The sequence below is a fragment of the Lagopus muta genome, chromosome 11 (genome assembly GCF_023343835.1).
Source record: "Lagopus muta isolate bLagMut1 chromosome 11, bLagMut1 primary, whole genome shotgun sequence".
In the NCBI taxonomy this organism is placed as follows: domain Eukaryota; kingdom Metazoa; phylum Chordata; class Aves; order Galliformes; family Phasianidae; genus Lagopus; species Lagopus muta.
The window spans coordinates 16,921,279-16,936,628 of record NC_064443.1 but is presented as its reverse complement, the minus strand read 5'-3'; the positions used below and the strand labels follow the sequence as shown (position 1 = coordinate 16,936,628).

General features: G+C 41.9%; 1 protein-coding gene across 1 annotated transcript in view; it reads left to right on the top strand.

The window, feature by feature from the left end:
* The window catches only part of CNTN3 (contactin 3), a 125,013-nt gene that overhangs the window by 16,672 nt on the left and 92,991 nt on the right, over positions 1-15,350 (top strand). The gene's annotated exons all lie outside the window — the stretch shown is intronic.

Sequence of the window (15,350 nt, the reverse complement as noted above, 5' to 3'; positions counted from 1 at the left end):
AGAGATTCCTAAAAGCTGATAATAAGGTTTGACAGTCATGTCATAATTGTTAACAATGATACTGGAGATATGCCAGCAACCTCACACTCTTGCTGCTTCTCTGGATGAGAGGAATTGCTTTATAGCTCTAAGTCTGCAAACCGAATTTGACATAGAGGGACATTTCTCACAAAGGGAAATACAAAGCAATGCATCATATTGTGCCAGATTATACAATGGCTTTTAGGATGAAGTAATGAAGAAGAAGAGACTTCAGTGAGACTTCATTACTGTTCTCTATACATACAAATATATTATACAGCTAAGAAAGCTTTTAGGAGCATGGTAGAACAGCCTGATGAAAGGTTTGGCAGCAGGTATTTGGAATGGTCCACTTATTTACCACCACTAAAACCAGGAGTGATTGATTCAAGTTTGCTGATGAAATCTTACCTTTCGAAAAGCCATTGCTCATTCTCTGTTTCCAGCACCACGCAGAGAAAAGTTTCTTAAAGTGTAGTTTGGGGCTGTTTGTGCTGCTCTGCTGTACTGCCATTTGTCCTGGTTAACATGCACCCAATAATGTAGCTGTCAGAATAAATCACAGCAAACGATACTTTTTCGTATGGGTATCACGAATTTCAAAGCTCAAGGCTCTGGGATTTTTTCAGGCCAAAGGAGAAGGTTAGCTCCTTCTGAAATTTGTTGACCCTCAGACAGCCATAACTCTTTAAAACCGTTCCCTGAAAAAGGAATCAAAATACAAATCAACACTATAAAATTGGCGTATGAGAACAATGTCCTTTTTGCCTCTGTTTATAATGCCTTTTCAATGGCTTTATGAGAACTCATATAAGCAAGCCCATGCAGACTCCTGCAAAATTTGTTAATTATTATAGACTGTTGCTTACCTTATTGTGGAAGCTGTCAGTAGACTTAATTAATGGCTTCTTTTTCCTTGTCACGTGGATTTTTGATTAGCAGTTTACCAGGTCACACTCCAAATCCTCGGGGTCTCAGTAGAATTCTGGAAAATATATTATGCATATGCTTGTGCTTGCTCCTAAACTTGGATAATTTCTAGTCAAGAATTATTACATCAATTTCACAGCACTGCAGATAGAGTCCTGACCACTCCAATTATCTGTCTACTCCCGAATACAGCAGCAGTAACTTCAAGCCATCATAAAAAAGTTTATTAATTTAGCTTCAGTGAGAGCCAACCGTTTTACTGCAGTGCAACAGAAAGCTATCTACCACCATGTGAGAAACCCTTAGCTATTTTTCTCTAAGCTTGGCTCTCTGAAAGGACTTTCTAAAATTTGCAAGTATGAATAGTGGGACCTATACAGAATCTGCATGAAAGCCTTCCTAAATCCCTGCAAGAACAAACAAGCGTTTAAGGCTAGAAGCTGATATTTTCTTAGTCTCAAAACAGCGCTGGTTGGCTGGGAACTGCAGCAGAGTTTAGCTCTCTTTTTCTCATAATTTCTAAGGGCTTTGAGTTTGTTTGTTTACACACTTATTGGTGTGTGCTGTTTACCCTTTGAGCAAGTTTTTGCCAGTAACAGAATAGAAACTTCTGCAGTAGCAGAATATAAACTTCCAAGTTCACTCTTAACCACGTTCTTCCCAAGACTTTTCCGTCTCAATATCCTGAGCCCTAAACGTACCTGTCTTTCAGGCCATGTCCAGCACCAACATTGGCTGGCATTCCATTTTGCTCCCAGATCATACAGCTGGGATGCCAGGTGGGCTAGTGGGAAGGATAAGGCGGCAGTGAGAAGGGATGCCACCAAACAGGTAAACCCGTGCATCAAATGGCCAGTGCACCACAGAGCCTTCCTTTGTAGGGGAGCTTTGAGCACCCAGATGAACTGCTGCAGGGGTAAGGAATGGGAGAGGAAGCTCTTTGCCTAGGCAGAATGGGATGCTCATCCCAAGGGGAGAAAGTACCAGAGGCAGGGAGAGCTCTCAGAAGGTCTAACTGGACAGAGCTGCCTCCAGCATGGTACTTGTTCTGTGCTTTTCATATGCCAGAAATCCCATAGGGATTCTTTTTCCTTTGCCAGAAAGGCAGGTCTGGAATTCTCTTCTAAGAGGATTGCTTTGTTGACAGCAAGAATGATATTTTTCTGCTAGGGATATACTGACTGAAGTGTTAAAGCAAACCAAAATTCCCTAGATTGTGGAAAGCTGGCTGCAGCAGCAGAAACAGCCATTAAAACTAATCTGTCTTTACAATCTGATCCCCAGTAGTTATTTCAGATGTAGAGATTCTGATGCGCTCTTTGAAAGCGTTAGTTGTCATGAGTATAGAGATGCAATTATACCAATAGCTTTTCACTTTGCATTTTTTTGCTGGTTCCAGCATCTGAAACCTGAAATTCAAAGTCTGTCTTTGAATCATGTAAGGCCACTGCCAGAACTGGTAGCTCCATGGCCTCAACTTCATCAGCTATGCCTGGACGAAGGGGAGCAATCCAGGACATGATGCAGGATTGCTATACCCAGAGCAGGGCTCTCAGGGTTTGCAGATCACCTTAATGTGCCTGCTGTGGGTGTGGAGCCTCATGTAGTGAGTGTTGAATAATGAAAGGCAGGTGGGGTTTCCTCTGCTGCTCCCTGAGGTTATGCATGAACCCCCCCAGCAGTCAGAGAAACAGAACACAAAAGCACTGACCCAGATTAGCTGCTGAAAGTGGGAAGAGGAAAACAAGCAGCTCCTGTCCATCACTCCTAACGCTGCTGAAACTGACTTTAGAGAGACGTGTACCCGAGCACGGTGCCCAGGGTAAAAGCCATGCTCCATTTCACATTAATATCAAACTTATTTTGAGAAGTCAGGAGGTCTTCCTCTGAAGTGAAGATGAGCTGTTGCAGTGCATGGACTATTACTAGCACAGATGCTCCAGGTTATGAAAGTGCAAAGACAGATTTGTGGTGTTTAAGTAAAAATACCAGTGATGAGGCAAAATGGAGATTAGAGAGGGGTAAAAACAAACGTAATAAGGAACTGATGTGAAGTAACGATCTGAAAACTGCTTCAAAGCTACTTCAGTCAGTGAGTTTTCATTTTCCACTTGTTTCAGTTGGCTTTTAATCAGGGCAATAAAGGAGAGACAAAAATAGATGAATGGAAATCAGAGAGGTGTAATCAAAATGTATACCTTAATTTGGAAATGGGACATAAGATGGGCACTTTTGCCTTACACGATGATTAATTTGATACTTTTGAACAACAGTCAGACTTTAATTAGGAGAGAACATAGTAATCTAATAGGCTTTGCAGATTTCTGTAGTAGGCTAACTATAAAATGTATCACCTATAAATTGAGGTTCAAAAGGTGACACAGGCTCAGAATATTAAATACCAACATCTCTCCCTTAGTTGATCTACCTGTTACAGCAAAATTTATTGCCAATCTGGCTGCAACATCTGCATAACTAAGGGACTTGTTAAAGAGAAATGAAACTTGTCTTACTGCCAAAGTTTGGAGAGGCTTAAACAGAAATTAATATCTGTAAGTTTTCCTGGAGCATTTTTGAGAAATTATCAGGCTGGCAATACCTGCTGCTATTGGGAGGGGGGGGAAAAAAGGCACATTTCACAGTGGAGCTGAACTTGCTGCATAGAAATGGTGATGCTTTGACATGTTTACTTTCGAAGTTTGATACTGTTGTTAAGGTAAATCTGTGCTATCAAATCCAATACTAACAAAGCCAATCTAATATATGATCTGTGAAAATGGGCTATAGTCATTGTATTCTCAAAAAGCCTCGCATGTTGATGCTACATGCAAAGTGGTTGATACTGCAAAGCCCATCGTTATGTGTGAGTGTAAGGTGGCAATTCAGACAGCTCTGTCCTTTGGATCATACGTTCTGTCTAGAATGGCTATTACTGCAGGAATAGGAATGTTATAGTTGAGATGGCCTTTGAATGCACACGTTGTGCTTAAATGTTAATAATTTGAAAAATCAACTGTGATGATGTATAGGGATGCTGAATTACTCACATTTTTCTTTTATGTTCCTGTCCTTGAGGGGGAAAATGTTTGTATGTGTTTAATAGGGACTGCTTTTTATTAAAAAAAGAAAGTGCAGATTCAGAGGTGTTTATTTGATGAACAGCAAATCCAGACTTCGGTCAAGTAGTGAAAAGATGAGTTTGGCTGAAGTTCTGCGTATGTCTGGTATCTTAACTTTCACTTCCCAAACTTTCAGTGAAGTCACGAAGAAATCCCTTTAAGCAGCCTGGTGCTCCTTCAGGGATGAGTATGAAGCTACCTGGACTGAATTGATGCTAAAATTCCCATCTTGACAGTTTACCACTTAACAGTTTCTTTCAATAAAATATCCAGCTGCTTATAGTTAAACATGCTAACAGTTCTCTTTCTGAAAATTTGGAATCCTCAAGTTCCTTTTAATTACTAGATTAAAAAAGACAAATAGTGCCAAGGTATTTACTTGATGGCATGCTGCTTCTCCTTTCATCACTGAAGTATGATGCCTGCAGTTTCTACTACTTGTGATAACAGACCCTGGAGAAGAAAATAATCTTTATTATTTAATTTTTAAGTCTGAATTCTCTATTCTTTTCTCAGTGCTCCTCATTGAGAACTGGGCTGTTCTTCATTAGCCAGCAGGAGGCACACGTTCCATTTACTGAGCAATATTAGACTTGCTAAGAGAGATGCCAGAACTCCAGGCTCAGAGTACAGTGACTGCACTGCACACTCTTTGAAGTCTTGAACTTAAAATTGCAAGGGGTAGAGAAGAATCATTTAGGAGAAAGCAGCCAATGGTGCGAATTTAGATCCCAGCTGACAGTGCTGGGGATGGTTAAGTGCTGAGATACCGAATTCATGACCTAGAAAAAGAAATGTTGATTAGCCAGTAGTTGATGGAGCTCCAGAAACCAGGTTGCTGAGCACTTTTTTATTTGATCAAATCATTCCATGGACTGTAAAAGATAGAGCGGGGAGATGGCTTGAATATCTCCAACAATGTACAGATGACTTTTCATTCCTGTTCAAACTGTGAGAAACTCATTCACATAATTTGTGAACAGTGAGGACTGTGAACAATGATTTTCTTTCATAATGCTTTGGTTGTTATGACACCTTCTGGTTGTAAATTTCAGTTAATTAATGGTAATTATTACATCCAGAGCATCTTTGAGGCCAGTGTGATGCAATAAGTGAAGGTACCATCACCTTCTTCTCATGTAAGTCCTTCTGTACGTGACAAGTTCATGTTCTGTCATGCCCATGGGGACAGATCTTTTCTTCCTGATGTACTGACCCAGACAGAACCAAGATGCTTTGTGGCTGTGGAGTTTCAAACTTGCATAGCCTTCCAGGTGTCAGTCATGCAGCTCCTTCATGCATATTTGATTTCTGCCTTGAGTGGTAATATCCTTGCTTTTAATGTATGTGCACGTTGTGCAGTTGCTGTGGGAAACATATCTTTGAGGTTACATGATTTAAAAAAAAAAAAAAAAAAAAAGTATTTATAGATTCTATTTATTTTGCTTATGAATCAACACGTTAATATTGATGCAATGGAAGAAGAAAGGAAAACAAACTTCTGAACAGAAAGCACAACATCAAACACAGATCTGTTTGTTTTTCTCTACAGCAGAGTTCCCACAACAGGCACAATTGCAGCAACAGAAAGGGAAAAAAATATATACAAAACAAGAGAAGACAGAACAGGATAAAGCAAGCAGCAGACAGCTGAGTAGTTAATTTGAGTTGTTAAGACCATGTTTACCAGTCATGCAATGAGACTGCAAAGTATCATGGCATCTTCTTCTGGTTCTTGCTATGGGGCCCCTGGTACTGAAGCTCGCCTAAGATGTGAGGTCAGTGCAGCAATCTGCTTGATGCTGGTGCCATGCTGATCCCTCGGGTCCGGGTGGTCACAGGGAGGGGTTCTGGGGTGGCCAGCCAGGCTTCAGGTTCTCCTGAGCTCCCCTGAGGGAGGACTGCAGAGGAAGGATCCAGTATTGTCTTCCTATGTATTAGGGCATGAGGAGAGTTTAGCTGGGCTGGTTTAGCACTTCCTTCTCAGATGTGCTTTTTCTGTACTGCCATTATGTGAACTACAGCCACAGGAGGGGTGTGATTTCAATGAAATGTGAAAGGAAAAGGGAATTCTTGCAGCTGAGGGGGCTGGGCGCGAGCTGGGCAGGGCTGGGAAGCGTGAGGGGTGTGAATATGTATGAGACTCTAATTGGCTCCCATATGTAATCAAGGTGCCTGCAGTTCCAGGAACATCACCTAATTGTTGTAACCAATTAACAAGTTAGAGTCTCTTAGAGCCACGCTGTCCCATGCAATTCATTCCAAGAGCGAGGAGAGGAACAGCCTGTGAGAGCTTCCTGCAGATTAGAGTACCTGGGGCTCCTGGGCAGAGCAGGTCACACTGATGTTGTCCCAGCATCACCTCTTGACCTCCTTTGGGTCACAAACTGGCGTTGTCTCTTGGTGTTCTCAGTGTGACAGAAGCCCGTGCTGCAATAGGTTGTGCTTCCCTGGTGTCAGGGCAGGCTGTGTTAGGAAGCACTGAGCAGCACTGGGCCCTGGTTCTCAGAGTCTAAGAACTTTTCCTGAGCTTAATGCATTCATCACTGCGGCATTCATGTGTGTGCTGAGGAGATGCCAGGCTGTGCTGGGGCTCTGTGGGCACATAAAATCATGTTGGGAACGACCTGCAAGATTTAGTCCAACCATTCTCCCATTACCATATTAGAGCTGGCAGCACCCAATTCTTTGTGGCATTTGAGCAAGCATCCCTCCTCACCTTACCTCTTCACCACCAGTGCTGAACATAGGCTTGCTGGGTTTTTAAGTGCATAGTCCCAGTCCTTTTGTCTGCTTCCTATAACTATCTTAATTGTTTCTCTCTCTCTTTTTTCTTTTTCTTAAATGCCAATTCAATTTTCCTTGTTCCATGCAGAACGTAAGGTTGCTTTTTCTTCTCCCCCCCAGCATTTCAAGTCCCTTCACCTGCTTCTCTGATTGTTTCTCTCTGTCTGGTTCTCCTGTTTTCTCCTCTGCCATTCCCAGTGCCTTTACCCACCCATACTGCTGCATCTTTCCTTTTCAGCACATTTGAACTACAAGGCAATAGAAATGCTCTTTGTCTTTGATATCATCATGTGATATATTTAAAAAAATAATGTTTTTTACTGATTCAACAAAGATTTATAGTAGACTTTAAATAGTCTTTAGCCTGGAAAACTAAGGGATTTTTTTCTTTGTCCAGAACAGAAATAAAGCTAAATCCATTTGGAATGCATAGCAATTCAATGCAATACTCGTGTCTGACACGGTTGTATTTACTTCTATTATAACACAATTCTCTGCAGACAAGTCAGCAGAGAGAACTACACTGTAAGCACGAGAGCCTCTGCTTCTGTGTATGATTACAGCTCATTTTGGTGGCACAGATTTCTCTGGCAACAGCGCACTTAATAGTGGACCAAGATTCCCAAAACCCCGTGTTATTTGTCCCTACCTCATTTCCAGATTCAGTTATTTACAAATAAAGCCAGTTCCAGGGTGCATTAGAACTTAATTCTGTGATTGATGATTTTGCTTCTGCTGGTAACTAAACTCCCTTTCTACTACAGAGGGACAATGTTGGAGCCAAAACAAGGGGCAAGATTATGCTGGTCTCTTCATCTACTGATTATTATGTTTTCTGGAAGGTAATTATTTTCCCTCCTCTCTGATCGATGTAGTCTGATATCCATTTAATCTGTAGTCTGTAGCTACAAAAGGCAGAAACACGAAGAACCCAAAATGATGTGTTTTCCCAGTAGGCTTAAAGAAAATTGTGGAGCAGACTTCGAGGCCATTGCTGTTTTCTGCATGGATGTTGCAGCTGTTTTAGATAAGAACGTTGTTGCCACTGTATTGAATGGATTTTATATGATGGTATAAATATGTCAATTAGTATTTGAATTAGCATCCGTGACTAATCCTGCCCACGCTGGGAAGTTGCAGTATGCCAGTTCCTTACCAAAGGGTATGTTTGTGTTCCTTTGTTATTCAACTCTACTGTTAGTTGGTAACTTGAATAGTGGGGATAGGACAAATTACGAGCTTTCTTCTTCATGGGAGGTGAAGGATTGGATAGAAACGTTCAGCAGAGGGCGAGGTCCCAATTCTCCTGCACTGTAAGAAATTCTGTGTTCTATTGCACACTGTGCATCAACTCCTACAGGCTTTCTTTCAAATGGTTGAATGCTCCAAAGTTTCTGTGAACTTTGTAAAGGACTTTGTCATACAGTTTTGTTCTCCTGCTCTCTGGCTGATGGCATACCTCCTTAAAAGTCTCATTAAATTGCTTATCCTTAACTCTACTGACATGCCATCTGTGCCATCATCTTCATCTGTGGCGAAACCACTTTGTATTGCCTTACCAGTGTAAGTGGTCTTTTTTTTTTTAAACTTAAAATTCTGTGAGAAATTAATCTGCTGATGTTTCATAGTGAGAATAACGTAGTCTTCAAATGTAAATAGAGCCAAAGCAATGAAAGGAAATGGGTTTATGGTGCTCTGTTCTGATACCCCCTGCGAAGAAGGGATTTCTCATTTTTCATTATTTCTATTTTGCCAGTAGAGGGCACAAATGTTTAAATCACATGCGCTCCACACGCGGTGTGTTGTGCTGAAAGCAATTAAAAATATATAAATAAAGAAATGTAAATCTATTTCCATTAACGAACATATAGGGGAGTTTTTCTCCGTTATCGGGAACTGCTAACAGCAAAAAAAGGTTAAAGGTTTAAAGAATGTTGTGTTCCAGACGTGCAAGAGTGTTTGGGTCTTGCTGTAGTTTGCTGGCAGAAAGCAATGCTTGGGGCAATGCAATGAAGGGAAAGAAGGATAAAGAGACAGCAGTGCCTTGGTTATAGTACAATCTTACTGTAAAATCATCAAACACAAATTAGCTGCTTGTAGATACTGAGAATTAGAAGGCTTGGGATTTGTGTATTCCAATTTTATATATAAAATTTGGCAAATTTTATTAAACAAACAAAAAATAAATAAAGCTCCCATCTGCACTGGAAAATCAATTCTTGGGGTAATTTTTGGTTGTATTGCTCCATCTGACTATCTGACATTCATGGAATGGAAATGAGAAAGGAGGAAAAACCATGGGCTTACTAATGACAAAAAGAACAGTTGTGCCTTGTATGCACATCTCATGATAGGCTTGGCCCACTGCTTATTTCTAGAAAGGCTTTAAAAGATCCCCAATTTGATAGATTAGTGGCTTCCTTGAATTGTAAAGGAACAATGAATTAACAGTAGGACAAAGTTTAACAACATTCAGACACAACTGTGACTTTCTTCTCCTTTCTGCCCAGTGTCTGTACATTTTTGAAGATATCTACGTGCAGTATTTAAAACTGATTTCTTTGTCTTGTTGCTGACTTTTGCTGAAGTGCTGCAGCTGAGGAGCAGCTTTCCTTGTGCCTGCAGTTCCTCTCACAATACTCTGTAACTGAACTGAGCAGCAGAGTAACTTAGAGTTAGCAATCGCTTACGTGTTCCAACACCTCCAGATCCCTCTCAGTCTTCACATGGGTGCCTCCACAAGGCAGAACTACAATGACTTTCCAATTGAAAACAAGGAGGAACAGCTGTGTGGGACCTCTACCCTCCTGGAATGCGTTTTATCAGCACAGGGACACAGTGCAAACACAGCTTAATGCTTCGGGTGATTAAATATAATCTGAATTAGAAACTGTATTTGTTGGACGCTGTAACTGCATGCATTACATATATGAAAAACATTGATAATTTTAGAACAGGTATGCACAAATGCTAATTAAAATCTCTGATTCTGTATTTGGAGTTGGATGGCAATGCATTCTTTATTTCCAATACAAGTTCTGCAACTCATTTGTGCTAGACAACAAGATGAGCACATGAATGTCCTCAGGATCTTTTTTATTTTTGTGTTTTCTGAGGTTCTTTTACAATTGGTTTCAGTATGTAAAAGTCTGCAACTGCCCTCATGTTGAGATCCAATGACATTTTGGTTGGAGGTCATTTATAATACTGCTTTCCTTATTGTTTCTGTTCAAAGTGCACTTGCATGGAGCCATTTGTATTCATTACAGATGCAGAGTCTTCCCATCAGGGTATTTATAGATCTCAAAATTATTAGTGCTTGATTTAGGAAAGCATTCTTAAGCAAGACAGGAACGAAAGCATATGTTTTCACAGAGACAGAGGTAAATACTGGCTGAAATATTTCACTGAACTCAAGTTCTTGGGGCACTTTCCATCTAGCTTACTGTTCAGGTATGCTGCTTTTCCTTTTCTTTTGTTGTTTTTTTTTTTCATAGGTTGGCATTATTTACGTTCATGGTTTTCTCTGCCTGCTCTTGATCCTGCTGACAAAGTTTAACATTAAGTGCACTTACTCTTACTTTTCTTCAGGCGTGTTTGGAATGCCTGAGTAAACTCATGAATGAGATTTGCATGATGCTAAAACCCAAACCTATTTCATCATGTTAAAATTAGAAGAGTCAGGTGATTTTCAAGACCTACATACAGAACTACAGTGCTGGAGCACAGCTCCGTGCTTGCACAGAGGATGCTACATAAGCAGCTGATGGGTGATATGATGAAGATAATTCCTGGGTTTGGGTGTTGTGATGACTGCCTTGAATTTCCCAGCTAGAACTGAAAGCTCTGGAGGTGACTAAAACTCAGCGCTGCATTTGGAAATAAATACCGTGTGTTACAGAAATGAAAATATGTATTCTTGTAACTTCTGTTGAGCATAATGAAAAATCATTCACGCTAAGAAGGGAAGGAGGAGTAGCCGACTGTTTCCTCCACTCCTCCAGCATGATCACATTTCAGAATGCTTTTAAGGAGTATTTCTTCACTGCTCAAAAATTTACTAACCACATCTTTACTGGCAATGGCTGTCTATGCTTTGGTTTCTGTCTTCCAGCTCTTAACAGTAAACTCAGAGTGGTGCTTTGGATGCATTTAAGCACTGGGTGTTCAACTCCCAGCATGAGATTGGAGTGGTTTCCCATTCTGTTAGAGCCCTCATGCCAGGAGAGCTCCTTGGGTTGTTGTGAACAAATACCCCACTTCTCCACTGCACTCTTGGTAATATTAGAGCATCAGATTTAGAAAACATTCTATATTTAGCAAACTGCTGAACAGTGTGTGAGGCACTTTGTTTGAACAAAGAATGGCAGGATTGTGGGAATATAACTTTGCATTTAATTCTATTTGATTAGGAAAGCTACCAGTCTGTCACTTAGCTTTCAGGACAGCCTTAAAACGTCTTTGCCTTCCACTGAGTTGCTAGTCAGGCCTCCAGGCATCAGGTTTGCTTCTGCTTAGCATTCCAACTCAAGGTTGCCAGTTAATATATAATGATAAGAACAGATCCTTCGCATTTTAATAGAGATCACAAAATCAGGCGGAAGTACTGTGAGAATAACTTGATATATAGGGAAGTAATTCTACTTTAATGCCTAGTAGTTGCAGATGTTCAGATTAGTGTAATGTTATTAAAATGAGCATCTATTAATAAACAAATATTTCAATGACACAAATCTGCAACAAAAACAAAACTAAATTACCTGTTTATTGGCATCTCAGTCATTCATTTGTACCAGCCTGTACGTCTGCAAATGCCGTGCTCTCACCCTGTCCTCTTTCCCATAATTCACAGATTACTTTTATGCCTCCATCTACCAATATGTAAAATCATTTCACCATTTTAATTTTCTCTCTCTGTGATTTCAAGATATTGTATATCAGTTTGCACTCACTGGGCACTTAACCTTCCTATTATCATTTTCTTTCTCTATCGTGCTCTCTGGTATGACAACACATAACTCACTTTCTTTTATCAGTTTTGTATTAGTCACTGTGGTCTGATCTGGGTTCGGGCTGCATTAAGGAAATTTGCATCCATACAGCAACACCTCTGTGGTTATCACCAGCAGAAACCTTTAATGCATACAGCTGGTGTCAGGGCAAAGCGAGGTTTTCAGTGCTGCCATTTAATCCAGTCACATAATTAATTTCCTTAATACAGACAGGGCCTCTCATTAGCCTCCCCCTCCCCGTCCTTCCCCCTGCTGCTCCAAACACCATTTGCACTCTCTGTTTATTAGCGCCAACAGGAGCTCATGGAGACAAGGAAATGAAATTTTTAAGATACTGGTGATTCAATCAATTGCATTTGATGCCAAAGTAAGTGTTACCATTGACTCCACTGAAATTGGGCTAGACTGTTGCTACTAAAAATACTCCTCCTAGACCTGTGGAGAGCAGAGTTATACGAAACAGTGGTAAAATGCAGATGGCCATTGGTGTGGGGAGTATGACCAGCACTGCTGTCAGTGACTGTGGAGCAAGGATGGGAGGGCATGCAGCTGATGGCCTGGCACAGCCACAGCAGGGAGTGCTGGGCTCAAGGAGACTGTGGATTATCTTGTGACATACAGATCCAAAATGCCACCTAGCTACTGCATCTGATGTTGGCCTTGAAGAAATGCAAAACGTATTATTGTCCCTGCAGAGCAAGACCTTGGGAAAGTGGCATCAACGTTGACTTAGAAAGAGAAACAATTATTAAAAATGAGAATGATTGGCTATGTGTTAGACATTTTTAAATGTGAGGTTTTGTGAATAGTACTGGAGAAAGTAGGTTGTTCAACTGCATCCAAAGCATCATATATTTTGTCTGTATATTTTGGTCATTGACATTACTGTGCCTGAAAGTGTGATTGGAAAATGGAGTTTATAATAACCCTTATACCCAGAAAGATGGAAAACTGTGTTTACAACTGCTTATCTAATTTTTAAAATTCTATTGTCTGGTGGCCAATTCAGATTCAAGGAACTGATCAGTCTGCTTCCAAAGAAACAGCTTAGTGGTGATTCCTGTCCAGTGGTGATGGCAGAGCAACAGCCTGCTGGCTACGTATCCATGTGACCCTACACCCCTTTTGCAGAGCAATTCGGTTTAAGCTTGAGGTGACTTAGTTGGTATTTTTGCCAGTGGACAGGAGAGTTTTTGCAATTGAAGGTGTCTAGGAGACAAGCTATGATTGATTTGTTCCCTGGAGGAAACTGTGGTGGATCTGAGCCTACTTGTTACTGGTGGCTAAATTCCATCTAAAAACCTGGAAAAAACAAGGGCTGTCACAGCACATAGCAGGCAACAGCAGAAAGCAGTTCTATAGGCAATGCATGGGTTCAAAACACAGGTGGAAAGCATGACTTGAAAGCAGACATAGCAACTATGGCAGTTGGCAGAGCTGTGTGAGGGCTGCAATCAGCAGAGCAGGTGCTCTGATAGCTGTCATTTGTGCCAGCTGATACCAGGATGGAGGTGGTTAATTTGAGTCTCCCAACCAGATTATTAATTATTAACTGGCAAGTTTTTTAGCTGATTTACTTAAATATCATATTCATTTATCTGCTTATACCCATGCCACGCTCATAAATTAGTTTCCTCTTTTTTTTTTTTCATGTTAATCCTTAAGAAGCATTAATTAGACAACGCTACAGCAGAAGCATTGCTGTCCTTCTCATGTAATTCCTGTGATGTGCTGTCAGTGATGTTTGAATGACAGATGGGAATGAAAAAAATCATTAGGCTGGAAGCAACACGAGACGTTTAATTAAATTATTATTGAACGTGTGTATTAGAGAAGCATTCTGGAGATCTGGATGGCAGAAGGGCATCGTGGTGTCAGGGAGTGTGTGGAAAATGTGCCATTTAGCCCCAGAGTCTTCTGTCTGCAAATTGATTATCTTCACAAGTGTATGGTAATATAGCAAGTTTGCAGTGTTTCCTGAAGTGAATAATACAGGAAAAAATACTTGCCAAGTGACTATTTCTAAGTATTACAAAATAAGTGAGGGGAAGAGTGCTCTATTTTCTTAACTCCTCTTCCCAAAGGTTGGTCAGGTCTTTGACCTCACAATCTCATAAAGTGCTTGCCTGGCAAACTTCAGAAAACCTGCATCTTTTCTATGGAGCAACTTGCTAGCTGTGATAGGGAATTGAAGTCCCTCATTTAAATAATTACTGAAACTGAAAAATGTATTAGTTGGCAGTGGCAGTCAAAAGGTGGGACTGGGTGGGTGGCAGACAAGGGCACTGGGCACTGGGGAAGGCAAACTGCAAAATGCATTCTCAACATTTTCTCTCCTATGGTTGGTCAAGCATAAAATAGTGGCATAAAAACCCTGTGCTGATCTGGCACAGCTGATGCTAACAAGTTGAGAGCCACGCCGTAGGGCTGTGACCCTGCCAGCTCTTGCATGCCCAGAAGAACCAGGTGTAATAAATGTGAGCATGCCAGGTGTGCAGAGCTGCCCACGGCACTTTGGGCTTTGCTCCTTGTGGACCCACGCGCTGCAAAGGCATTCATAGCTGCTGTTGTGCCACCTGTGCTGGGGGCTGCTGTAAAACTAGAGCTTGGCCCTTGTCCTGTAAGAATGCTTAAAAAAGGCAATTCTAGGCAAAAGCCCAAGGGTGGATTTTAAGACATAGGATTTAGGCCCTTGCCTGACTGGTAGCAACAGACTGAGCTCCTGCTCTGTGCCAAAGCTGAGCTGAACCATGTTAGTCTGCGTCTCAGTGCTCAGCTCATGAGTGGGAGCTCGTTATATCACAGTTACTCCATCACCTCTGTGAGTCCTATGCGATTGCGCTCTGCCAATTAAAAACGTCTCGTAGTTTTTCAGAGATAATTTATTTTTTTTGACATCCTTTTCTCAGAGCGGTGCCACATTTCATTACAGAAGCGATTGCATTTCAGTGTCAGACAGCCCTTAATTACAGACGCAGACATTCACGGGAAGGTAACGAAGGTCTCCTCGGGTCCTCGCAGTGCACGGGATCCCAGAAGCCGTGCCAGCAGTTAGCACCTTCCGCAAAATAGAGCTGGGGGGGGAAGAGGGGCAGCGTGTGCTTCACTGCACCGTGCATCGCCCTGCGCGGCGAGGATCCTGGAAGGTAACGCGGCTTTGGGAAACGCACTGCTGGCTGTCGTAAGGGGCTTACAGGAGTTCTGCTCAGCTTCGCTGCAGCTGCGCAGCTCTAACAGCGCGATCACCTGGCGCGAGGCTCAATGAAACGTCTCCCCGTCTCATACACGGAGGCCGACGCGAACCTTTGAGTCCGGGCTAAGGAGCCCAGCCATCGCACCAAGTTTTTGCCGAAGCTCCGCACGCGCCGCCCCTCCCTCAGCGCCGCTCCCCCGGGCTCTGCCCGCCTGGCGGCCCCGGGCACGGCGGCGGCAGCGCGTGTGGGCGGGCAGCTCGCGCCGATCCCGCCCCGCGCCTGGAGCT